General features: G+C 40.1%; 1 pseudogene; it reads left to right on the forward strand.

Moving 5' to 3' along the window:
- The first annotated feature begins 4,624 nt into the window (after positions 1-4,624).
- On the forward strand, positions 4,625-26,875 carry LOC132821648 (Ig heavy chain C region, membrane-bound form-like; annotated as a pseudogene).

Genomic DNA, 26,875 nt, shown 5'->3' on the forward strand with positions numbered 1-26,875 from the left:
GTTGTCCCAGGCATCGTCTGGCACCATTAATTAGACCATTAATTTCCACATTGCTAGCCGGAGAGTCAGGTGGAGTTTATTAATATCATTGAACCGAAGGCTTGGAATATTTCCGGTATGAATCATGTGAATTAGAGCCTCTGAACGAGACAAAGTAGGAAAGATGAATTGAGGAAAGATGAAGTTTTCACGACAGAGAGAGATCACTTCGCCCATTACACCTGTATCATGTGAAAACAGAACCTTCCAGCCAACACCCACTTTATAGCATGTTGTCCATAACCCTGCAGGTGATAGCACTTGAAGTAAACATTCGGGAACATTGTGTAGGGTCTAATCCATTATCAACATAGATATGATCTCCAATGCTGTAAATCCTGGCTTATGGGGAAAAAAGTAGGGGCAGAACACCCATTTCTAAACGTTGTTTCTCAGGACGTTTTGACAATTCTTGACTTAATATCATTGTAAACTGACATGAAAAAAATGCAGACATGTTCCCCAGAAACGCTGACAGCAACATACCTTTACTCAGTCAAGATCAGCAAGATGAATTAAGAAAGTTTTTAAAAATCTTTCTTTTAACTGATTATTGACAACACGGATTTCACAAAGTGAAACGTACAGAAGGGAAGGGTGGAGGGCTGGGTGTGGACGATGTTCACTTGTGAGAAACAAAGCTCACACACTTCAATAATTTCAGTCCGAGACAAAATCTGAATCAGTGGTGCCCTTTACTTTACTCTTGCAAGACGGTGTGATGTCCACTGTCCACAAGGCAGGGACACACACACTGAATTCAACTAATACACAATATTTATGTAATTTGGTTTCTATTTTTTTATTTCATTGCTCCTCCCCTGTTTACATCTTCCACTTCCCTAAGACCGGCGCCCTCCTTGTCTGTGACAAAATGCTTATTTCTGGCCTCACAAGGCTGTTTGACCTCATCCCGCTGTGGCCCATTGTTAGGCATATCCTTTCTTCACTATTATCTATTCCCTCCATCTGTGCCTTCCCCTACCATACTGATCCTTATGACCCTTTTAATTGGGGTTTGTTCCTGTGTTTCAGTAAAAGTGGGAAACAAATGTTTATACCTACTGTTTGTACAGGCGTATCTAGCTTAACTCCCTCCCCTCACAGCATCTTATCTATTCGTCTGTAATATCTACCATTGTTTTGCAGTCACGTTTCATTCTTGCATACAATTTTAGTGAATACAAAAACAATTATGTATTTCCTCTACATAGTTTCCATTCTTGTTGACTCAGCTCTTGGCTGAAACAATTACACACTGGTGTGAGTTCATTTACTTTGTATAAGTAATTATAATTGCAGAAGTAACACTACTTTACCTATATCCCACACACTGTTCCCTGATGTCTGGTTGCATTTGTGAGCAACAGGTGAACCTGCGAACCAGATTCAGGATGGTACTGCAGGTATTTCAGCAGATACTGTGTAAACAGAATTCTCCCATAAATCAGCAATGACATGAACATTTATTTTTTATGGTGTTTGAAACCAAATAAAATTGAACAATATGCTGGGACAAGTTCCTTTTCATTTCTTTGAACTAGTATCAAGGGACACTCTCTGTGGGCCTGGGGTGGCAGGAGGATCTTTAACAGCAGAATGTGAGGGAACAAAGTTACCGTTGGAAATCCAGATAGACTGGAACTTGTTTCACTGGAGGGTGAGAGTTCGGGGGGTGACCTCATATAAGTTTATAAAGCCATGAGTGGAAAGGTGAATGGCTCTAATTTACATGATTCATCCTGGAAATGTACGAAGCTTTCGTTTCAAAAATATCACATATCAATAAACTCCACCTGATCCTCTGGCGAGCGATGTGGAAATTAATGGTCTAATTAATGGTGCCAGACGATGCCTGGGGCAACATCCCTTTATTCAACTAAAGTCAGCAATATACATTAACAATGTGAAAGGCGCAAACTGCACTTTTACCCAGAGCAGCCAGTTTCATCTGCAGTCAGACACAACTTCAAAATTCAGACCATTGCACAGAAGATAGACAAGCCCTCACAACACTGGAAATGATTTTGTTTGATAAAAGAATTCATCGTAGACTTCCTCAGAGCAACTCATGTCAACAAACTTGGTTTTTTTGTGTGTGGGGTAACACATGAAATGTCTCTTTAATACGATTGATGTGAACCATTTCAGAAGTTATTTGAAAACGTCCATCACATTAGATACGCGAATAAATTTTACAAATCATTGATCAAAGGGGACAATCTTTTTTGGACTCAAGGAAGATCCATAGTAATATTTTGTAAATGTTTGGAGCTGGGATTGTTTTCAATTTTTGACCCAGACATTGTTGTATTTTCCCTATGGTGGGGGATTTCAACAATAGGGAACATGTTTTACAATGAGAGGAGAAAAATTTTTAAAATGATATCAGAGACAACTTTTTACACAGAGAATGGTTTGTGTCTGGGATGATCTGGTGGTGGATACTTACAACCTATAGAAGACATTTGGATAAGTAAATGAATATCAAATGTTTGGAAGGATATGGGCCAAGTACACACAGGTGGGATTAGTTTAGTTTGGGATTATGACTGGCATGGACTGGTTGGACTGAAGTGTCTGTTTCCATGCTGTATCACTCCATGACTCTATGACTATTTATCAATTTTTCTCAATATTAAACAGTGCTGTAGTGATCCTCGAATGAACTGTTGATGTTTAGGTTGTGTCTGAGACTCTGCGAATATTTCCTTCAATGAGAGGAGGCACTAGTTCTCCAAGTTTCACAACTCAAAAATAAACTTTTCTCCAGTATTGTTGCTGAGTAGATGTGTTTCTGCAGAGGCAGTGGTTATGGTCTGCAGTTTGCTTTCCACCAACTGGTCAACAGTGAGACAAAATATCTTTGATCCCCTGCAGAAACTCCACCTGCTTCCAGTAAATGAACCTGGGAACTCAAGGACCTTTTCTGCAGTCCGCTTAATTGCTGCCAACTATTGTATCTTGCCGATTAAAGGGAAAATGAATCAACTAAAGTAAAATCCTACCAAACAAACTATATTTTCCCATTTACTCACAATGGATACATTTCACTTGGCATTTCTTCTTTAAAAAGGAAAGTCACTGAATACAGCATTCACTGTATGACTATCAGAAACAGGACATTGAATGCAGTGACATTCTGGTTAGTTCAGCCTGTTTATTGAGTATCTTTAAAGCTCCTGAATATGAAGTTAATGGATCCAAAATCCCACATTGCAGTAACATTTGTTATCATCTCAAAGTAAATTAACAAACTTGAATTGGTTCAAACTCACATCACTTGGTACGCCATTCTCTGATTCATTTATCTCATTAAAACTGAGTGGGCCCTTTATACATGGTTAACACTGGTGTCGTGTAACAGCGAATTTCTGCTTATTTTTATGAGTTAACTGCCCCTGTCAGAGCTATCAGTGAGCAGAGAAATGTACTGTTTATAACCTACATTCGTGGTAATGATTATTGTAATACTCTCTAATTTAACCAAACACTCCTGATGTACCCAGACAGTTACCTGCAATGGTTTAGATGTTGAGGATTTTTTTTAAAAAAACGTATGGACTGTCCTGTTCTAGTTCATTAGATGCTCTTTCAAAAGTTTACCTAGGTGTTATGTATCACTGCCAACTCACTTTTTGTTTCTCCGGCACACAGCTTTCCTTTACTATGCATTTTAAAAAATTTGAAAAAAAAGATGCAAGGAGAGACATTCTGCAATGTAAGGAGGTGCTTCTAATCTCCGGGTCCAAACTGTTTAGTGATATCCACTCACATTCTGAACATAATCACTTTAGTCCTGCTCCATATTAGGTTGCCTAAATGGAATTTAGAAACGCAGATTAGAAATGGGATGTTATTTTGTAAAGTGAGAGAGACGTTGAGTGACAGCAAAAATAAAGTCACTCATTTTGTTGGTTAATAATATGATTGAAGTTCTTTTTAGCTTTATCTGCTTGTGGTGGAATGTAGAATTAAAGGGAGTTAACTTCTAATTGAATATTCTGAATATAATCACTTTGGACACGCTCTGTATTCAGTTGCCTAAATTGAATTTTGAAATGTTTAGTATGAATTACATGTTATTTTGTAGTGGGACAGAGACTGGCAGTGTCCTGGGGAAAAAAACTCAATTGTTTTACTAGCTAGTAATACGTTTGAACTTTGATTTTAGTTTTATCTGTTTGTGAATGAATGTAGAAATAAAGGGAGCTAACTTCCGAATGGATTTATTTTAAAACAAAATACTTGCAACTATCATGTGAAATAGACCTGAAGGTACTCAATTTTACTTCCACCATTAAAAAAAACACTCCCAAAGAAGCTATTCAGCAAAATAAATATCCCAAGATGTGTATATATCCATGTTTAAGCGTAACCTGGTAAATACATGAGCCCATGTGTTGGGGCTGTGCAAGCTGAGACCAGGATCCAGTCTCAGCCTCCAGCAGGAAACCAACAGGCGGAAGCTGTGAGCCTGCCCTTTCCGATAGCCATATAAATCCTAGGCACTGGACCGTAATTCAACACTCCGGGATCGGCTTTGTTTAGAAAGATCTTGACAGAACCGCTTCCCAGAGGTTATCAGAATGATTGTGTCGACAATTTTTCTCAGTTTATTACTGACTTTCTTATCATGTGAGTGTTTTTTTTGTTTAAGTCTGTCTTTGTTGCTGTCTCAATGTTAGTCTACCTCAGGAATGTAAAAGTAATGCTCATGGTTTATTTCTTGTCTTTTTTAAAGGTGTCCAGTCGGAGGTTGTTTTGACCCAGCCAGAGGCAGAGACTGGCCATCCCGGAAGCAGCCTGACACTGACCTGTAAAACCAGCGGGTTCGATCTCAGCAGCTACTACATGAGCTGGGTCCGCCAGGTTCCCGGCCAGGGTCTGGAGTGGCTGCTGTACTACTATAGTTCATCCAACAATAACTATGCACCAGCGATTCAGGGTCGATTTACTGCGTCCAAAGACAATTCAAACAACATTTTCTCGTTGAAAATGACTAACCTGAAGATCGAAGACACCGCCATCTATTACTGTGCAAGATACCACAGCGAGAGGAACCAGGGCTGGACCCGTTCAAAAACAGCTCGAGGGAACATTTTGTCAATTCCATCATAAACTGATGGTCAGTTTGAGTTTTAAATGCAATTATACCAACTGCGATCTGAAGCAGACCTCAGGCTGCCTCTTACAAAGCTATCAAAGAGGAAATGTACCATTTAAACTAGCAAACTGGTGACACAATGGGACAATGTTTTAGGCATGTCATATGTACTGCTAACACTTCCATCAATTAAATGCTGGGACAAAATATATCTGACAGCTCAGGAAATCACTGCTAATTGTTATGTCAACTATGGCATTCATTCTAAACATGATCAGTACTAAATGGCTCTTTCAAATGAAAATTGAGACCTAGAGTAAAGAACAGAGAATGAGTGTACTGGTCTACATCATTGTGATACTACAGTGGGTCACAGTGCTGTGCACAGCGACATCCTCATACAATAACCACTGACAAGGATTTATCTCAAATTGGTGATTTCTACCGTGGCAGGAGCGTGAAATAATGTGAGATGCAATTTAAACACAATCCAGTCGGGCTAGTTTGTACAAATGTAGAATTATTTTCTACCTTCTTCGTGTTGATTGCCAAGTTAAATGCAGACCAAACCTGGAAAAGTATTCCAAGCTTTCAAAATACAATGAATAGTAAAAGCTGAAATAATGCACCAAATCATTTTTCGAGGAGTCTGAATCACTGCTTTCTAGGAAGTGAAGAAATTATTTGCATTTTACTGTTTCCAGTCTGTCATAGTATTTGACACAACGTGTCTCACAGTGATATAGCTGGAGTGACACTGCAATTATGATCAATACAAAAACCTATTCAGCCTCCATTGTTTGAAATAGTCAGTGATTACTTCTACAAACCGTCTTAACTTGCAGTTCGGTATTAGTTCTGTGGGGTTTTATGCCAGTATCACTATTTAATTTGTAAAAGTGTTGGGTAATTATTGATACACTAGTTGGGGATGTTGAGAATCAGCTATGTGTTACTCTGTGAAGTATAAAACAGTATTAAAATTTATCAAGAATGATCAGAATTCACTCGCGCAATTATGTGATGAAGATTTATCATGACTTTATTTTGCCTGTGGTTCTGAAAATTTAAAATGATGGTAGATTTTTGATTTGTTTTATGCAGAGCTAGTTATTGTGTGATCCAGTCCAGAGAATGTAACACTGTGACTATCTTGATTACTGGGGCCAAGGGACCATGGTGACAGTGACTTCAGGTAAGAACTTTGAACATTCTTAGTGACATTTTAAAAACTTTCTATTCATGTGACTAATTTCTGAATTAAATGAAACTCAGATTCTGTGCTGAGTTTGGTTTGGTTCGGATTGATTTTTGTTCAGACTGATTATAGACTTCAGTTAAGGCTCAGCAAATAGTTAAAATGGTGATGATGGAGTCATTTGCTCAGTGTATCTCTTTTTTTTGATCAGATGGACATTCTATGTGGCTGGGTTACTTGAAACACCTAATGTCTCTTAATCAGTCAGCTATAAATAATGTTTAATGTCAGTGACACCCTGACTGTGAGTTTTATTATCAACAACAAATGCTACGAATTCAAAGATGTTCAAGATATTACCAAACATGACTAAAATATGCTAAAATATCATTATTCATTTCTTGAATATATGTTCTTACCATGATTATATTTTCTCATTTATTTTGTTAATTTTGTTGATGACAAGCAGGTTAGAAACTGTCATCAAAGTTTCTTGCGGTGCTATATTGCATTCTGTTGATTAGATTCGGAGTTTGTTTTACTTGATTCTGTTGAATTGAGTTGATTGGATTTTGGCTTTGTTTTAGTTGATTCGGGTTGAACTGTGTTGATTGGATTCTGACTTTGTTTTTACTTGGTTTTGTTGAATTGTGTTGATTGACTTTTGAAATGGTTTTATTTGATTCTGTTGAATTGAATTGGTTGGATTCTGATTATATTTCATTCAAATCTGTTGTTTTAAGTTGATTGGATTCTGATTTTATTTTCCTTGATTCTGTTGAATTGAGTTGATTGGATTCTTATTCAGTTTGTGAAATTGATCTGCGTTTTCATGCTTTCTGAATCGATGTTTTCTTTCTGGTGAGGAGATTGACTCTCTGGAATACTTTTCATTACCAATATTTGTGAAGTTCTTTTGTTTTTCATGAATCATTTCTGCATTTGTTAAACTTATATGACACATTTTTCTCTGCTTGATTGAAAACATGACATCCATTTGTAACGGTCTGAAAAACAACTTAAGGCAGAAACCCAGATGTGTGAGAAATGAAAAAAAAACGAGTTTTTAATGGATTGACTTTAAAAAAAAACTCAGTTCTAATTGTAAACGAACTGAATTTTGTTTTGAGTAGCCTCATTCAAAATAAAATTTGGGACCTAAATCTGAAACTGCAGAATTGATCAGATTACGTAATTGAAACTAACTTAAAATTATAATGTGGTAATATTTGTCCATTCAGTAATTTTGTTTTGACCACGAGGTGATTAATCAATATATGCCTTCAACCCCACTCTACTGTGCACTGCACAAGATTGTCATGATCAGGAAGGGTGTGCAGGTTAGAAATAAATTGAACTATTGCCAGAAACGTTACAGCTTTAAGTGTTAAGTCCCCTCACAAACAAGGTTGCTATTATGACCTGTTATTTCTATTCAATTTAATCATTAGTTTGCTTGATTCTGAGCAGCTTTGTTAGACTTCAATTTGGTTTTATTTGTGAGGTGACATCATGTTCTTGGTTCTGTTGAAAATGTTTGCAGAGCTAGTTCTGCTGCAAACATACCGTGTTGTGATCTGGTGATCGTTGATCTGTTGAGGAGGGACTGTGCTTGGGTAACATTAAATGTGTTATATTTGGGAAACCGTTTCTGGTTTCTACATTGTTTTTGCAATGTTAACACGGTTGGTGACAGTGAACTGCTCTTTCCTCATTCAATGCAATCAGCATGCGAGTTACAATTTCATAAAGTCTATTATAAAGTGAAAGGCAAATCGCACAGGTTTTAGAAATGAAGGGAAAACAGATACCTTCAGGTGCTATTTTTACTTAAAATAAATAATTAAGGATTAATCTAATCCATGCTTTACAATCCAAATTCGAAACTCAACTATCTAGTTCAATCACAAGGTCTGTCTTTAAACAGTTTACAAGTCATAGAGAAATATAAATAGAATTTCAAAAGTCTAATGTTCTAATAATTCTTGCTCTTGCACTGCCATGACTGTGCTATAATTGATCAAGAAACACCTTTCAATTCCGCTGTACACTACATACATATTTTTCTGGCTGGAAAAGATCATTGGCAAAGACCATTTGGAAATTCTGCTCAATTGTATGAAGAACAGATCAGTTTCACTGCTTTGATCAGTTTCACATATAACTTGAGTTAATTAATTGTTATGTCCCTGATTAAACTGGATTTGCAGGATAAAAATAAAACATTAACTGAATTATTTAACCTGCACAGTGCTTTAGGTGTTCCCAATCTGTGCATTTTAAATAAATAGTTACATATTACAACAAAATATCAACTGAAGAGTCATTCTTCGGGAAACAACTGCTATAGTGAATTATGTGACCAACCAAATTTCGAATTAATTAAAGTAATCCACTCATGAACTCCAGGGCAGCATGGTGGCTCAGTGATTGGCATTGCTGCCTCACAGCGCCAGGGTCCCAAATTTGATTCCACCCTCGGGTGACTGCCTGTGTGGAGTTTGCACATTCTCCCTGTGTCTGTGTGGGTTTCCTTCGGGCGCTGTGGTTTCCTACCACAGTCCAAAAGATGTGCAGGTCAGGTGATTGTGCAGTTTAGCACAGCCATAGTGTTCAGGGATGTCTAGGTTAGGGTGCATTAGTCAAGGACAAATATAAATTAGGGGGAATGGGTCTGGGTGGGCTACTTACTGTTCAGAGGGTCAGTGTGGAATTGTTGGGCCAAATGGCCTGTTTCCATACTGTAGGAACTCTCCTCTTAAAACCATGGGAGTACTTGCTGCAAACGCAGAAAATTCATTTTACATCGATGTGTTCAGGCGTATGCAGAGTTCACAAATTTGCAGAAGACATGAACTAGAGGATAACAGAGCACATTGTTTATTCAAACACTGAAAATAGAGTAATATTTATTTTAATTAATATACTTGATCGATTTATTGCAATGTAGCGATCTGAAGGAATCTGCTCACATTAGTCCAGTGTGACAATCATTTAGATTAGATTTCCTGCAGTATGTATCAGGCCATTTGGCCCAACAAGTCCACACCGACCCTCTGAAGAGTAACCCACCCAGACCCATTCCCCTACCCTATATTTACCCCTGACTAATGCACCTAACACTATAGACAATATAGCATGACCAGTTCACCTGACTTGCACATCTTTGGATTTTGGGAGGAAATCCACACAGACACAGGGGAGATTGTGTAAACTCCACATAGGCCGTCACCCGAGGCTGGAACCGAGCCTGGGTACCTGGATCTGTGAGGCAGCAGTGCCCACATTACTTAGACATCCGTTAAAGTGGGCAACTCCAGACAGAAGCATGTTTTCAATTCATACCTTTTTCAACATTTTCGTTCATTACAAGCAGTTAACAAGAAAATAACCTTGCCCTAATTCCTTCAACAGAAATGCTTTCCACACTGGAATGCAGTATTGTTTATGCAGTGCATGCAAAATCTCCACAATTCGAGGAACGTTTTAAGAATATGTAAAAATAATTTAGAGAATAATCCATTTCCTCCAGATCTGTGCTTTAATTGGCGATATTTCCCACCTCAATAATTTTGTTAAATACAATGACTTATCAAGTTTATGAACTCAGTGGTTATTTATATTTATTGTGAATACATTCTCGTTCACATTAATCCACTGGTTAGTTCCTCTGATGAATATTCAATTACAGTGAATATATTTGACGTGAGGAGTTGAGCAATGTATCCTCTGGGATTAAGTCTGTTGTATAGTTTGTTTCAGTGCTATCTCTGACTAACTTGTCCACGGTCCTGACCATTTATAAATTGTCCAGTTCGGATACCTGAATCTCAGACAGTTCAATTTTATCTCGCGCTTTAAAACCACTTTTATCTGCCAGAAATACAATATTTGATTAGGTGCCACAGAATTGAGAGCCCTGACTAAGTTGTTCCAATCAGAACGAACGTTTCAGGAACAAAAGGCAGATAGCAAGAGATTTGAAATTGGTTGTTGACAACAAGAGATATTTGATTGAGCGAGGCAGAGGGAAATATGCTGCAGATTTTCTTTGTGCCTCAGTTATGCAGGAGATGTTTCATGGCACAATGTAAAATCAGAATTTTTTTTGCATCTTATTATTTGAAAACTAATTATCAGCTTTTAATGTTACTGGCAATGGTCTTATTACACTTCAGAACATTATAATCTTTTTCAAACTAAGTAGACCGTCTGGTGCAGCAACATTCACAGGGGAAAGAGGAAGGGAGTTCGAGGTTGGAATCTAGTGACAGTGAATTGATGGCAATGCAATTCCTAGTTTTATTGCTCTGTAGTTCTCATAGAGTTTGAACAATTTGGAGCAGCTGTCAAAGTATTCTTGGATAAATGTTGAAATGTTACTTTCATTGTCCAAACATTCTGGAACAATCCCTGGTTGTTGGAAGGTGTTAATAACTAACATGGTTTATAAACTGTCAAAACAGGTGAGCTGTGTTCTCCGTGATAGTGTCGCGCTCATTGTGTTCAGGTCTGTTGTGATGTTGTGGTAGGGTCCCTGATTCTGTGCCAGGTGGCCTGTGTTCACTTACAACCTGTTAGAGAGGTATGTAACACCATCTCTTATCAGGTTACTTCAGTACGAGAAAGCAGATTGAGATGTTTGGGTGTTTGTTGGAATTCCACTCACAGAGGCCAGTGAAATCTATTCAATCGCTGTCCTGACTTGTGTCTCTTAGACATTAAACAGAATTTTGGTGGTTAGCAGCTTTTTCCAGATCAATATTTGTTCACAAGCTTTTGGGCATCGCTAGATGGGGTTAATGGAGTAAGTGCTCAAAGAAATCCCAGCTTTTGACTTGCTGTTCTAACAATATCATTTATAACTAATCCCGAATGAATCATTTTCAAAGTATATTTGATGAGATTTTGCTTAGGCTGTTTTACTTTATATTAAACCAGTGCTGTAGCTGAATTTGATTGTTCAGTACTGTGGGGGTTTCCGTTGAATCCAACACTTGCAGCAGATGGTGATAGCTTTTCAGTTGGTCTTCCATTGCTATCTCAGACCGTCCAGTACCTCTGCTAAGAATCCTTTTTCCAACAGGAGTCAAGCCAACGGAATCACTGTTTATCTCAACGGGTGTGAGCTCTTGTGCCAAAAACATGAAAACAATTTGGTGAAGAGGGGGTCTCTGGATGGGAAAGGTTCACCTTGCCTTCTCTCCACAGGAGCTGCTAGACCTGCTGAGTTTCTTCAGACGTTTCTGTCTTTATTTTGGTTTTCTAGCATTTAAAGTTTGTTGTTTCATTGAAAAACGTTCTGTTCGATTAAACACGTTCTTCAGAGAAAGGATGCATTTGAACAAATTGCAAATGTTCAGAGATATTATTGAATTTGAGTGCCCTGATCTCGAGCTGTAGTTTCACAAGAAACTATTATGAAGTAACAACACACTGCAGAGTGCAGTGGCTGCTGTAATTGGGTGGAAGTTATTTTGATCACTCAAATAGAGAATGTCAGTGATCCCGTTCCAAATAATCAACAGAAGTTTTTTTTAAAGCATGTGTGAAACAATTAATTTATCGAAATATTTTAATAAAAAGTATTCACGGCCAGTGCTAGCTTAATGAATGACACAATGATAGGAAGGTAGGAACAAGAGGAGGGCACTCAGCCCCTCTAGTTGTTCCCCCACTTACTTAGATCATGGTGCATCTGTGAGCTCAATCCACAGGTCTCCCTTTGGCTAAAGCTCTTTAACACCTTTGTTTAACAAGCAAAAGCTATCCCAGATTTACTGATTTGACTGCCCATAACAAAGGGAGACACCATTTCTGAAAGACATTCCTGTGAGTACTGTGATACAATGAGGCTGGGATTAATTGCTCATGAAAGTAAACTTTAAATATCTGACAATTTCCAATTGAAACATCCCAATCATCATATTTCATTAATTTAACACTATACTTCCCTGGAATCAAGAAATATAATGTGTGATTGCCTTGCTAAAAATGAGGAGAAAGTGAGGACTGCAGATGCTGGAGATCAGAGCTGAAAATGTGTTGCTGGAAAAGCACAGCAGGTCAGGCAGCATCCAAGGAGCAGGAGAATCGACGTTTCGGGCATGAGCCCTTCTTCAGGAAGGGCTCCTTGGATGCTGCCTGCTCCTTGGATGCTGCCTGACCTGCTGCGCTTTTCCAGCAATACATTTTCAGCAGTTGCTAAAAATGAGGGAAGCTTCATTCCTATTATATGATTAAGAAATAGCTCTGTTCATTCAGTGAAAACACAGTCAAATCACTCAAAAGGAAACCATGATTTGGAGATGCTGGTGTTGGACTGGGGTGTACAAAGTTAAAAATCACACAACCCCAGGTTATAGTCCAACAGGTTTAATTGGAAGCACACTAGCTTTTGGAGTGACGCTCCTTTATCAGGTGATAGTGGAGCGTCACTCCGAAAGCTAGTTTTCTTCCAATTAAACCTGTTGGACTATAACTTGGTGTTGTGTGATTTTTAAAAAAAGGAAATCATGTCATCTTGTGTAGACACACAAGTGCCTCAAATAATTTTCAATTCTTCTAGTGGTTGTTTGAATCTCGAGACAGGTGTGGAAGTGTCAGACTTTTTATATCGCCTTGAGAAACCAGTTGTCATCAGTCTATTTGAATTGCTGAAGTTTGTGTGGTATTAGCACATTCACAGCGCTGTTAGGAAGTGAGCCCCATGGCTGTGATTGAGGAAGAGGAAACGGGCAGGGAAATAGTTGAGAGTTAAGTTGAAGTCTGATTTGGAGGAAAGCTTCACATGCATGTGTGCCCTTATCCTCAAGGATCACAATTTTGGAATATGCTGCCGAAGGGACATGTCAGCATGCAAAATGGAAGCTGAAGAAGGCATCTCGGCCTCTCTAGAAGGCTATTCCATTCATGGGATCATCATTAATCTTGCTGCTCATCAATCTTCCCAACACACTGATAACATTGAACCTGATTTGTTTACTGTTCAACACAAGAATGGTGAATTCGTTTGGAATTCTCCACCACAGAAATTCATAGATTCAAGACTCATAGATTCTTGAAAGCGTTGTCTCAAGTACCTAGTGTGTTGAAGGTGTTTGGCGCACGTACCTTCATTGGTCAGAGCACTGAGTGCAGGAGTTAGGGCTTCATGTTGTAATTGTCCAAAACATTGGAATGAACTGCCAGAGGAAGCGGTAAATGCAGAGATCGGTCCCACATTGAGAAGACATTTGAACAGCTACAGGAACTGGATCGGTCTGGATGGATATGGGCCAAAGGCAGGCAAGTGGAATGAGTTTAATTTGGGAACTCTGGTCAGCATGGATGGGCTGGACCAAGGGAACTGTTTCGGTGCTGTACGACTTTATGTCTCACTGACTTTATGGTGGATAGGCTCAAAGTTGGAAGGTGGTGAACAAGTGAGGGGCTAGATTGGGCATGTGGGAGAGTTTGGGCTGGTAGGCTGGTAGGCTGGCTGCTGGGTAAGCTTGCGTGCACTCTGTCTGGCAAGGTGGCATCAAGGTAAATGGTAATGGTCACAGGATAATTTGGTCGAATTGTGCTTGGTAGGTGAGGGGTAGTTTGAGCTGAAATGCAGGAGGTCTGTCTTTGCCAGGCTGGTTTATGGAGAGGTGGGCAGGATGCCAGGCTGGTTAGTGTAGAGATGGGCAGGGTGCCAGGATGTTTCAGGGGGTGGAAGGTCACTGTAATGAAGTGACAGGTGGACGTGTTGTCAAAATGCAAAGCTCAGAGTCTGGCAAAATGGTAGGTTGTAAAGCACAGATGCCAAAGGAGCTAGGATGCAATGTGCACAGGTTGTCTTGGGTAAGATGAGAGGTCAGTGATCAAGGGCTGAGGTCATGTCTTGGGTAGTGGGCTTTTGTCAGAGGTTGTGGAAATGATGGTGTCAGGTCCAGTCAGGGCCAGGTTCACCATGGACCAGGTACAGGGCGGCAGGAGTGTAAATGACTGAAAGGAATTGAGATCATATGTCCATCTGGAATATAGAATATAGAACATTACTGTGCAGTACAGGCCCTTCAGCCCTCGATGATTCCACAGGTCAGTGTAAAAATCTGAAGCCTATCTATCCTACACTATTCCATTTTCATCCATATGTTTATCCAATGACCTTTTAAATGCCCTTAAAGTGGGCGAGTGTACTATTGTTGCAGGCAGTGCGTTCCATGCCCCTACCACTCTCTGAGTTAAGAAACAACCTCTGACATCTGTCATCTATGTCCTCTCCTGCTAGCCATCACTATTCAAGGAAAAAGACTTTCACTGTCCACCCTCTGTTTATCTTTTATGTCTCAATTAAGTCAACCTTCTTCTCTCAAACAAAAACAGCCTCAAGACCCTCATCCTTTCCTCATTAAACCTTCCCGCCATACCAAACAACATCCTGGTAAACCTCCTCTGAACTCTTCCAAAGCTTCCACATTCTCTCTATAATGTGGCGACCAGAACAGTACACAATACTCCAAGTGCAGCTACACCAGAGTTTTGTACAGCTGCAACCTAACCTCGTGGTTCTGAAACTCAGTCCCTCTATCGATGAAAGCCAGCACAAAGTATGCCTTCTTAACAACTCTATCAAACTGGCTGGCAACTTTTAGGGATCTGTGTACATGGGCACCGAGATCTCTCTGCTCAGCTACACTGTCAATATGGATTGCCTTGGATGTGTTTTGTGTGATAGGGGGTTGTGTGTTCCGGGCATGAATGGGTGTATAGCAGGGTGGGGTTTGTCAATGTGAGTGGAAATTTAGGTCTAGGCAGAGTAAGTGCAGTGGTTAGTCTGAGAGATGAGGTTTGGTGGTGAACTGCGTATCAGTTTGATAGTTATTAAAGTTAAAGATTACTTGTTCATTTCTCAAATCATATTTACATAAATACTCAGCTGTAACACTCCAAAGTCTCTGAACCTTAATGGTCCTCCATTTTTCAGAGGCCTCCAGAATTCAGATAATTGTAAATTAGATGTTTCAACTTCCAGCCAATTGGCCTGAGTTCAGCCGTGACAGCCATCCTCCCCGTCCCAGTGCTCAGCTCCTGCCTGTGCTGCTGCTGCTGCTGCTGCTGTGACCTTCCTCCCAGAGAGAACATTCTGTCTTACATTGATAAGTGAGGAAGGCTCACTGGACCTGATTTCCAAGTATGGGGACGGCAAACACGAGGGGACACAACTTTAAAGTGAGGGGAGATAGGTATAAGACAGATAGCAGAGGTAGTTTCTTTACTCATTGAGTAGTAAGGGTATGGAGTGCTTTGCCTGCAATGGTGGTAGATTCGCCAAGTTTAAGTACATTTAAGTTGTCATTGGACAGGCCTATGCATGTACATGGAATAGTGTAGGTGGGATGGGCTTCATATTAGTATGTCAGGGCAGCGCAACATCGAGGGCCGAAGGGCCTGCACTGCACTGTGATGTTCTATGTTCTATGATTCACTCTGATTTCTCTCTGGGGGTACTGCCAGCTGTTGGGTATTTCCAGCAGCACGGTACCTAGTGGGGCGGCACGCTGGTTCCATGGTTAGCGCTGCTGCCTCACAGTGCTAGGGACTCTGGCTCCATTCCAGCCTCGGGTAACTGTCTGTGTGGAGTTGGCACTTTCTCCCCATATCTGTGTGCATTTCCTCCCACAGTCCAAATCTGTACAAGCTGGGGAAATTGCAAATGTTGTGTTCAGTGATTGGGAGGTTAGATGCATTAGTCAGGGTTAACCGTAGCATAATAGGGTAGAGGAATGGGTCTGGATGCGTTTCTTTTCAGAGGGTGGGTGTGGACTTGTTGGGCCAAATGGCCTGTTTGCACACACTGTAGAATTTCGATGAATCTGCATTTCCTTGGTTTGTATTTTGTGAAACTTCTCTGCTCTTCACAGCAATCCAATGAAAGTGTCAATTGGTGAGATCTTCAAACAGTTACTGGGGTGGGATCAGGATGTTCTTCTTCCTAAATTATATGGCAATGGTCAAGGTCGAGGGCATGTTTCTCAAGAGGGAACCAATGATCATGATCAGCAACTGGTAGGAAACAAAAATAAACTCCAGTTATGCTGTAGACTTCAGCGGGAGCATACTGGCAAACGGTTACAGCTGAGGATACATTTGAGTAACTGATAAGGTCAAATTAACAGAAACTAACATGCTCAATTGGTCATTCTATTGTAGAGACACCATCTCCCCCCACGCTTTATGGCCTGGTCTCCTCCTGTGAGGAGCACAGCACCGGTTCGACAATCTTTGGTTGTTTGGTGATGGACTATTCCCCAGAAGTCACCAAGGTAACCTGGAAGAAAGGTGGGGTGCTAATCACGAATGGTGGATTGAAGACTTACCCATCAGTGAGAAACAAGAAGGGAACCTACACCCTGAGCAGCCAGTTAACCCTGCCCGGGTCAGCGGTAGATTGCCCCAGCAAAATCTACTGTGAGGTTCAACACAGAGAGTCACACAAGAGCAAAGAAATGCCATGTCCAGGTACGTATTGTGGGGACTGAGATAAACAGAGCATCTGGCATTAATATGAATAAGGCATTATTTATAACCATTTTCACAGAATCCCCTTATACAGCACAGGAAAAAGGCCCTTTGATCCATCCAGTTTACGCCTATCAATAACAGCCACCTAACTATTCCAGTCTCATGTGCCAGCACATGATCCATTGCCTTGTGTGACTTGCCCTTGCAAGGATGCATCTCAATACTTCATACTTATTATGAGGGGCTCAGTCTCTACATGACTTATAGGTGCTGAGCTCCAGGCTAACACCACCCTCTGTTTGATTTTGTTTTCCCCTGAGATCCACTTGGAACCTCCTGGCCTTACCTTCACCCTGTGCCCCTGAGGCATTGATCTCTCCATCAAGGGGAAAGGTTTCATCCAGTTTACCCAGTCTATGCCTAAAATAATTCTAGACATCATGATAATCTTCTCCCTAATTCTCCTCTGCTTCAAGGAAAACCCCTGTCTATCTCATCTAGTTTCATAACTAAAACCCTCCAACCCAGGCAAGATCCTGGCAAATCTAATCAATACTGCCTTCAGTGTAATCACATTCCTTCGATAACATGCACACAACGCTTCAGTATGGCCTAACCAGTGTTCTATTAATTTCCAGTATCATCTCCCGATTCTTCATTGTCAATGTCTAGGCTAATAAAAGCAAATATCCTCCCACCTCCTTAGTCTCTTTATCCAGACGACACAGTACTATAGGGGATCGGTGGGTACATGCACCAAAGATCCTCAGGCCTTTCCAGGGTTCCACCATTCAAAATGTCATACCTCACAGATTCTTCTGCCGAATTACATTACCTTACATTTATCCAGAATAATTTCCATTTGCAACTTCTCTTCACATACAACCAACCCTTTTATATCCTCCTGCAATCTAAAGCCATAATGCTCATGACTTACCAACATGACAGTTTTCATTTCATCTGTGAATTCACTGGTTAATCCTCCTAAATTTGAGTCTCAATCATTGGTATGTAAGAGAAATAACGTGGAAATCAACCCCAATCCCTACAGAACACCAGGAGACATAGATTCCCAGTCACCCAGACACCCGATGACTATTATCCCCTGCTCCCATCACTCAGCCAGTTCTCGATCCAATCTGTCAAATTAACTCGGATCCCATTGGCTCTGATTATTGCTATCATCTGGACATCGAGTTATCTCTCTGAAAACTACTATCAAATTGTTACACATGACTTTCTCTCAATAAAACTATGCTGAAAATTGTTGATTTATCTTCCAAATGAAGACTAATTTCACTTTTCAATAGTTTCCCTACCACTGAGACTAGCTTGACAGATCTGTGTTTTCATTATTTATCCCTTCCTTTGTCCTGCGTAACAGTGCAACGTTGGCTGATCTACACTCACTTGGCACAACTGCTGTGGCCAGACAGTAATTCTAAATTATTGTTAGCGACCCAACTATTTCATCCCTTGCATCGCTCAACCGCTTGGTATACTTTTCATCTGCCCTGGAAATATAACCACTTTTCATTTAGCAAGACAACACAGAACATCACGTCATGTGTCCTAATTTCGGAAAGTACATCACAACACTCCTCCATGATTTCTGTCCCCACATTGTCCCTCTTACTAGTGAACACTGACACAACACATTCGTTTTGACCACAACCTAATCCTCCGGCTCCACTCCAATAATAACACTTAATGGGCATTACTGTTTCCCGAATAATTCTTTTATTATGAATGAGCCTGTAACTTTTAAAAATATTTTCCTTTATTTTGACTCCTATTATTTTCTCATGGTCCCTTTTGCTCTTCTAATTCCTTTGTCTTTCAAACTCCCCCTTGCGCGTTCTGTACTCCATACTAATTTCTATTGTTTTGAGATTTCAGTATAGACAGGAAGCCTCCCTTGTTTCTCCTTATCTCACCCTCCATGCCCTTTGGTGTCCAGAGCACGTTACATTCTTGGTCCCATTCAGTGGCTTCCTGGGAAATGTCCTCCCTATGATTTTCCTGTCTCTTTCTTAAATGTTTCACACTGCTCTGACTCAGATTTACCAATAAGTGTCAGCTTCCAGTCCACTCTGGTTAAGTCATTACCTGATCTTACTAAAATTGTCGTTCCCCTTTTCAGAACTTTGGGCCAATGTCTATTCCTTTGCAGTACACTCTGAAATCCAACTGATTTACGATCACTGTCTGCAAAGTGCACCACCATTGATGTTTTACCCACTGGGTCGACTTCATTCCCAAAAGTTAAATTCAGGTTCACCCCTCTCTTGCAAGGTCTGGATTAAAATTCTCTGTATTAACACATACTTTGTTTAAATATTCTCCTGGGGGCATTTTCAGAATTGTGCTCCCTCTAAACGTTAGACAAAATGAATATCCAAGCCTATGCTGAGGAAGTTAAAAACCTCTTTTCTCATTCCCCTATTTAATTTACATATCTCTGAAATTTATCCATGTATTTGCACTTGGTCTTTTGGACCTATAGTAAGGCCTATCGTGCTCTCCCAGTAGTTATGTTTGCTGTATTTTGGTTTTGAAGTACTGTCCATTTGCCTTTGTTCGAGGAGGTATCTATGATTTCATTTCTCTTTACAGCCTAAAATACTCTTGTCAGAATTGTGACAGAAGCAACATTCCGTGCCGCACACCCCTGCCCCCATCCTTTTCCATCTTTCCCTGTCTCGCCTGAAGGCACTAAATCCTGGAAAATTGAATAGCCACTCCTGCCCCGCTCTCAATATGTCTCCGTGATAGCAACAGCATCATTTCCTCATTTATGCCGGTAATTCATCTGCCTTGATCATCAGACTCTGTCATTAAAACGAATACCATCCAATGTTGCTATCTCCCTTCTGATGTTATCGGCCTATAGTTTCTATGCCTCCTTGACTCCCTTGCTGTGTCCTATAATTTTAGCCTTTCACATTGTCCTGATGATCTTTCTGTGTGGATCCCAGCTTCTCCAGCACTCTGCACAATTATGATTCTTGTATCCATTAATCACAAGAAACCTTGATATATGAGAACTGATTGTATTTGTTATGAAATTCATCAGATAATTTATGCGATGTGTTTCCTAAAGGTACAGGTCCTCTCCCACCAACTCTTCTCCTAACTGTGAGCTCCAGTGAAGAAATCGCAAGCAGCAAGTTTGCAACTGTCGTTTGTTCAATCATCGATTTCCATCCGAAGGCAATCAACGTGACTTGGTTGAAAAATGGCCGACGCTTGGATTCTGGCTTCTTCACGTCTCCCGTGTGTGAGGCGAACGGGAACTTCTCGGTGACGAGTCGGCTGATGGTCCCTTATGGTGAATGGTACAACAGCGCAGTCTATACCTGCCAGGTCACTCACGAAGAGAACATTCAAAGTAAAAACATCACCGCACTCCAGGGTAAGAGACACATACTGGGAGAGCTACAAATCACTCTGAACTCTGATGTGAATCAAACACACTAATTTATCAGGCGTAGTAAACAGCACGGTACAGCTTCTCATTTCCCAGCATGTCACGTATCTCATTTCAGTTTGAATGTTACATTAGCATTGCTCATAATTCAACATTTTGGCAAGTCAGAAAAGCATGTTTCCTCTCTGTTGAAGATAGATATATAGACAGTGAGCTTTGTTAAATAGTTTGTTAAATAGTTTGTTGCCTGACCATGCTGGGAGAGGCATTCAGAGTGATGAATCCTTGCCTGGTAGTGGCTTCAAGGATAAGTTTGGGGGTGGAGGGGGGATATTGGAGAGATATCTAATTGAAACATAGAAAATACTGAGAGACTGAGGTCGAGTGAATGTAAATAGATGTTTTGACTGGTAGGCGAGACTAGGACCCAAGGGCACAGTCTCAGGGTCAAAGGGGCACCGTTTAGAACTGAGATGGGGAGGAATTTCTTCAGCCAGAGGGTGATGAATCTGTGGAACTTGTTGCTGCAGAGGGCTGTGGAGACCAGGCCATTGTGTATATTCAAGCCAGAGATGGATCGGTTCTTGTTTAGTGTGGGGAGAAGACCATAGAATGGCTTTAGCCCAAATGTCGATTTTCCTGCTCGTCGGATGCTGCCTGACCTGCTGTGCTTTTCCAGCATCATTCTGATCTAAACTCTGGATTGGCCGAACAGCCTTATTCTGATCCTCTATCTTATGATGTTGTGGTCTCAAAATGACGTGGTTAAAATATGCAGTGACCCTAACTTGAAAATAAATCAAAATGCGTTCAATGCTTCACTCCCTGCTCAGGAATGACCTGTTGGCCTTGGACATTGTACGACATCGATTTTTATCTGGTACTGAGCTCTTTAACTTCATTTATGGGATCAGACCACAGACCAAGTGGGTATCACATTTGATGAACTGGGATAAACGTGATCTCACTGAGCCTCTTTAAGATGCTCTCTGTAAGTAGTGGATGAGGCAGGAGAATAAATTCTGGTAAGAATGCTACAATAGGGATGAATGAACGAGGAACTCGAGACAGGCTGATTTAGCCTGGTTTGGGGTGGCGATGTTTACACAGTGGGTAGTGGATGTCTATAAAATTAGTGTACATTTCCATCACGTTTGTAGATTAATTTAAGACGCTTTTGTTTGTTTTTTTTTCTCCCCTGCTCTATGAAGAAATTAAAAAATGCAGCTTGGTAAATAAAGTGAAAGTACAGACCAGTCATGAACTAACTGAATGGAGGGAAAGACTTAAGGAGATGGGTGTCCTTCTCGATATCCAATGCTGTACTCAGTGCCTTGTTTTCAGATCTACTCCAAACTCAGCCCACGAGGAACAATGACATAAATCAGAGAATGACATCACACCAATAACGCAAAGTATTTTTGATCACGTTAAATATAATGAACAGAATTTCCATGGATATTCACTGCTCCTGTAGCACTTTAGAACTCTGCAAAGAGAATAATTATTATTTCTTATAATTTGTCCAAAATTTGGGATGTGATTTGGCAGTCAGCGTGACCAGCAGCACTTGCACCTAAGGGTTATGAACATGGAAATGAACTCATTATATTCAGATTACTCTTGTCACAAGTATCAATAGATGGTCTTAAGTGAGAGACAAACTCTGAAAGAAAGGTAATTCCATGGGTTACATCATGGTATCTTCGATGATTTTACTTTTTTCACAGCTTTCACTTGTTACAAAGCCAGTGTTCTTTTGGAATAATTACACAGGGTATGTCATAGGTAATCACAAATGCTTTCACAAATCAAAATACATCAACAATAGTAAGCATTGTTTCAGCAATGGTTGGAGTTGCCATTTTGAAGGTGGTGTCTTCACCCTGTGAAGAAGTAATCTGAAGATTGGGTGTTTGTATCATAAAGGGGCATTTTTCATTGACTTTGATTTTTGTTTCATAGAAGATACCGAGTGCCACCCTAACACCGTTAAAATCCTCCCACCGCCAATCGAACAAGTCTTACTGGAGGCGACGGTGACGTTAACCTGCGTTGTGTCCAATTTTCCATCTGGAGTCAGCGTGACCTGGAAGCAAGAAAAGAAGCTTCTGAAAACCGAGATTGCTGACCAGCCTGGACAGAATCCCGACAGCGTGATCAGCAAATTAGACATTTCTACTGAAGCCTGGCTGAGTGGTGTTACTTTTGAATGTGTGGTGTACCATCAGAATCTACCGACTCCGCTGAGAGACTCCATCCACAAGGAGAAAGGTGAGCGGTGAGATTAAAACACAAAGCATCCCATGTGGAATCCAGATCCAGTTACATCAATGGCAGGCTTTGATTGGTAATGAACAAACACCGTTGGGAGCATTTATGATGCATCTGAAGGCAGGATAACTAAGTAGCTGATTAAGAAAAAGATGGACCAAAGGATATTGTATTCTGATTAAGTCAGATAAGGTGGGAAGAAACCTGGGTTGTGATGTCACCATCAGCAATGACAGTTGGACAGAATGCCCTTGTTGTGGGCTGGAAACATGGAGGCAACTTTCACATTAAACTTTACTTTTTTTACTGAACAGAATGTGTACTCTTTTAGAAAACGAAAGTGAATAAATCCCAAATTAAAAATGGCGTATTTTAATATTGAGTGAAATTGTGATATTGGTTCAGGATGTTTTTGATTGATTTATATTTGTCTCAAATATTCTGCAGTGATTAATCCGCTGGAGCCATCAGTGTCGGTCCTCCTGCCACCAACAGAAGAAATCTCCGCTCAGAGGTTTCTCTCCCTCACCTGTTTAGTGAGAGGTTTCTCCCCCCGAGAGATCTTCGTCAAGTGGACAAACAATGACAAGCAGGTGAATCCCAGTAACTACAAGAACACCGAGGTGATGGCAGAGAGTGACAACACTTCCTTCTTCATCTACAGCCTGTTATCCATTACAGCGGAGGAGTGGGCCAGCGGTGCTTCTTACTCCTGTGTGGTGGGACATGAAGCGATTCCATTGAAGATCATCAACAGAACAGTCGATAAATCCAGCGGTAAACCGAGTTTCGTAAACATTTCACTTGCACTGATGGACACTGTTAATTCATGTCAATAAAAATCTCAAAGTTGCATTTAATAATTCAACAGAAGTAATAAAGTTTCTTTTTCCTCCAGTTGTGAGTTAAATACTGAATGAGTTGTTTCTCACTCTGACTTACATTCCATCTCTGTAGTTAAAGTGGGTTATTAACAGGTCTAGGACAAGTGTCTTGTGCAGTTAATGTTCTCTGCTCAGATACACCCTGGGTCAGAGACAGAGTAAAGCTCACTCATTGCAGGATTCCGCCAAGTCCCTTATCCATCTTAAATCCCTCTGTGACAAAATCTGACAATGTCCATTTTATGTCAAGGGTAGAGCACGAGTTTTGAACTTGGTGTTCTTGATTCCCCTGATTGGACATTCTTATAAAATTCATGTCAGTTTTAAACTGCCACATTGCACCAATTGGAAATGTAAATTTAAGATACTTTAAAATTAAATTTGATTGGAACATACCAATCGTAAAGAGTGCAGAACAGTTTGAATGTAACCGTTGTTTCTGGGGAACTGCCAGGGATCTTGCGCCAGCGCATGAGTTGACAGAATGTATCTTCACTTTCACACCAAAGAGAATCGACAGATAAGTTGTCGTGGAGCAGAGGGGAGGGGAACGATGAATGGTCTGTCCTCTTGCTCCCTGTGCAGAGTTTTCATGGTCGATGTCCTCTGTAATGTAACCCCGTTACTAACAGGAACAGTCAGCTTCTTGCTTACTGTCCAAAGATTGAACATTTCCATGCAAAATAATACCTTTGAAACATGTTGGACACGCTTGGCTCTGTTAACAAATGATTAACATTGATTCCCCTAATCCAAAACTGGTGTTTGCATTGTCCCGGTTTGAATTCTATAGTTTTGTCTCAGTTTTCTGGAGCACATGGGATCAATTCTGGTATTCGAATACCTGATACCATTTTGTTTCACATACAGAACACAAGTAGACATTTTCTAATAAACATATTCAGAAATGTTATCTCTGGGGCAGTGGGGATTTGAACTCACGCCTTTTCTCTCAGAGACAGAAATTCTATCACTGCAACAGAAGAGTTGCTCATAAAACGCTTATCTCTTCACGACGATGGGAAATGTTTCCTACAACACCAAGGTCAAATCTAATTATAGGCAATCCATTAAAATTAGAACAATAAATTAGAATAATAAAAATTGCAGTCTGGTATAAGAACAGATACAGAGAGATGATCGCAAATACACACGGAATGACACATATATGGGCTCTCACCTAAAGACACATATTGATGTGCACACTCAAATGTGCATACAGATAAGATGTCACACACGCATACTCGCACAGAGCCACACATGCAAGTGGTACTTGAACACTCACCTAAGCTCATACAAAAACTCACATACACCGAAAGAAAATTATTTGCACAAATGATCAGGGTACTCACACATAACCATGAGAAATATAGACACACGGTAACACACAAATGGACATGGATACATATACATTCATACAGCACAATGCGTACAGGCATACACGCATGAACACACAGATACAAATTCCAAAAAATATCCTCCCACATGCCAACTCACACAGGCACGTAAGTGCACAGAGATAAACATTAATATCATTATTTTCCCATTTTCAGAATCACAAACATACGATGACAGAGGCAGCTTAATTAGTTATTTTTAAACCACGTTGATCAGCATGTATACAATGTCACACGTACACACAAATTCCGAGTCTCACATGCAGACACACAAGTGCATAGGTCAACAAATAGAGGGGCATTTATTAAATAAGGATAATGAGCACAAGCATCAGCAAGCATCCACACACAGTAACACAAACAAGCTTCTCAGGAGATGGTTTGGGAAAGATTGCCACACAAGCAGACATCATCATATAAATATAAACATCCACCAAAATAACATTGCATGCTAACATTTATTAAGCATAAACATGAAAATAACCTAGTTTAGGTAGGACCTGAAACAGACACATAAGCACACATTTTAGATAGCACTAATGAAAAGTGAACACTCACAAAGACATTACAAGATAAGCATAGGCAGCAATGAAGTGGCATATTCGCATAATGATGCTTACACAATGTGAAAAGACCAAAATGTACGTACACAAACACATGAGAACACTAGCAGTAAAGGAACAGGAATATGTTTATTCATGCACAGACTCCAACATGGGCAAGAGTGAAGTAAGAGGCACTCATAACCACATACACAACCATTAAAGGGAAACCAAACACACCAAGCAGTAGGTCAAATAAATTAAGGGACACATGTACAAAAGCTTATTCCTAAATATACAGATCCTACAAACAAAAATATGAAGCAATGTCCTGACTGTGATGTCACTTATATTCACGATTTGCCAAGCAATTGGTCACCAATACATAAAGGTGAGAATCACATTTGAACTTTTACTCAGTGATGGCCACAATTTTCAACTAAAGTGCTGTCACAGCCTATATTTAAAATATAATGATATAATTAAAATAATCATTCGTAATAAGCATTCCTCAAATAATAATATCCTTAAATAATAGGTTAAAAAAAATTAAAACATTCTGACATGGACAATGAAGAAAGAACATGTGCAGTCAGTATTTGTAATTTCTTGCTGAGAGTCAATAATGCACTGATGGATACAGATAAGAGTCACACTTGAGAAATACCTGACTGCTTTATGAAGATGTAATGGTCTCTAATTACATGACTTGGATACACATAGATCGATCTGGATCAATAAACGATCTAAATGCGTTCTCTCGGCTTTATATTCATAGATTCAATAGATCGCACTTGGATTGAAGACTATGAGGATGATAACAGCAACATCTGGACAACTGCTTCCACGTTCATCACCTTGTTCTTCCTGAGTATTTTCTACAGCGCTGCCGTCACTCTGGTGAAGGTGAGAATAATCACATCTTTCTCATGCCAAACAGCCCAATATGTTTTGTGAAATCTCTAAGTGTGCCATTGAATAAACATTAAATCTGAAAGTCCCTGATCATAAATATCTGTGTCATTGCTTTATCTCTCTTTTCCAGGTTAAGTGAATGAGTTGTGGACCCCTTTGATTTTCCTGATCTGCTTATCAAGGTCTCTGAATTCCCAATCTACAATCTGTCCTGTTGCTGACTCTCACAGTGAGATCACTTCAGTTTATCAGTGTGTAACTGAGACAATTATTGATGGATTTTCGTTTTTACTTTGATATCTTTGAAATGGTTGTGGTTGGAAGAATTTGTAGCTTCCCTGTTGTTTGAAGCCCATTTGTTTTGTTTTTATTTGTTCCTTACTCAGAATGGTTGCCTACCCTTTCTGATGAGCCTTTGTATTCCCTTTCTTGTGACTGTTACTGATGTACAGAAAATTCCCACCTCACAGCGCATGTGTTCTCATCTCAATGTGGCACCCAGCCATTATATTCACTTCTGTTAGCTTTTACATCAACTTTTTGGATAAAAATGCTTTCTGAAATGGTTAATAAATCTCGAATGAATATGCACTAA

This window comes from Hemiscyllium ocellatum, chromosome 13 (genome assembly GCF_020745735.1).
Source record: "Hemiscyllium ocellatum isolate sHemOce1 chromosome 13, sHemOce1.pat.X.cur, whole genome shotgun sequence".
NCBI lineage: Eukaryota > Metazoa > Chordata > Chondrichthyes > Orectolobiformes > Hemiscylliidae > Hemiscyllium > Hemiscyllium ocellatum.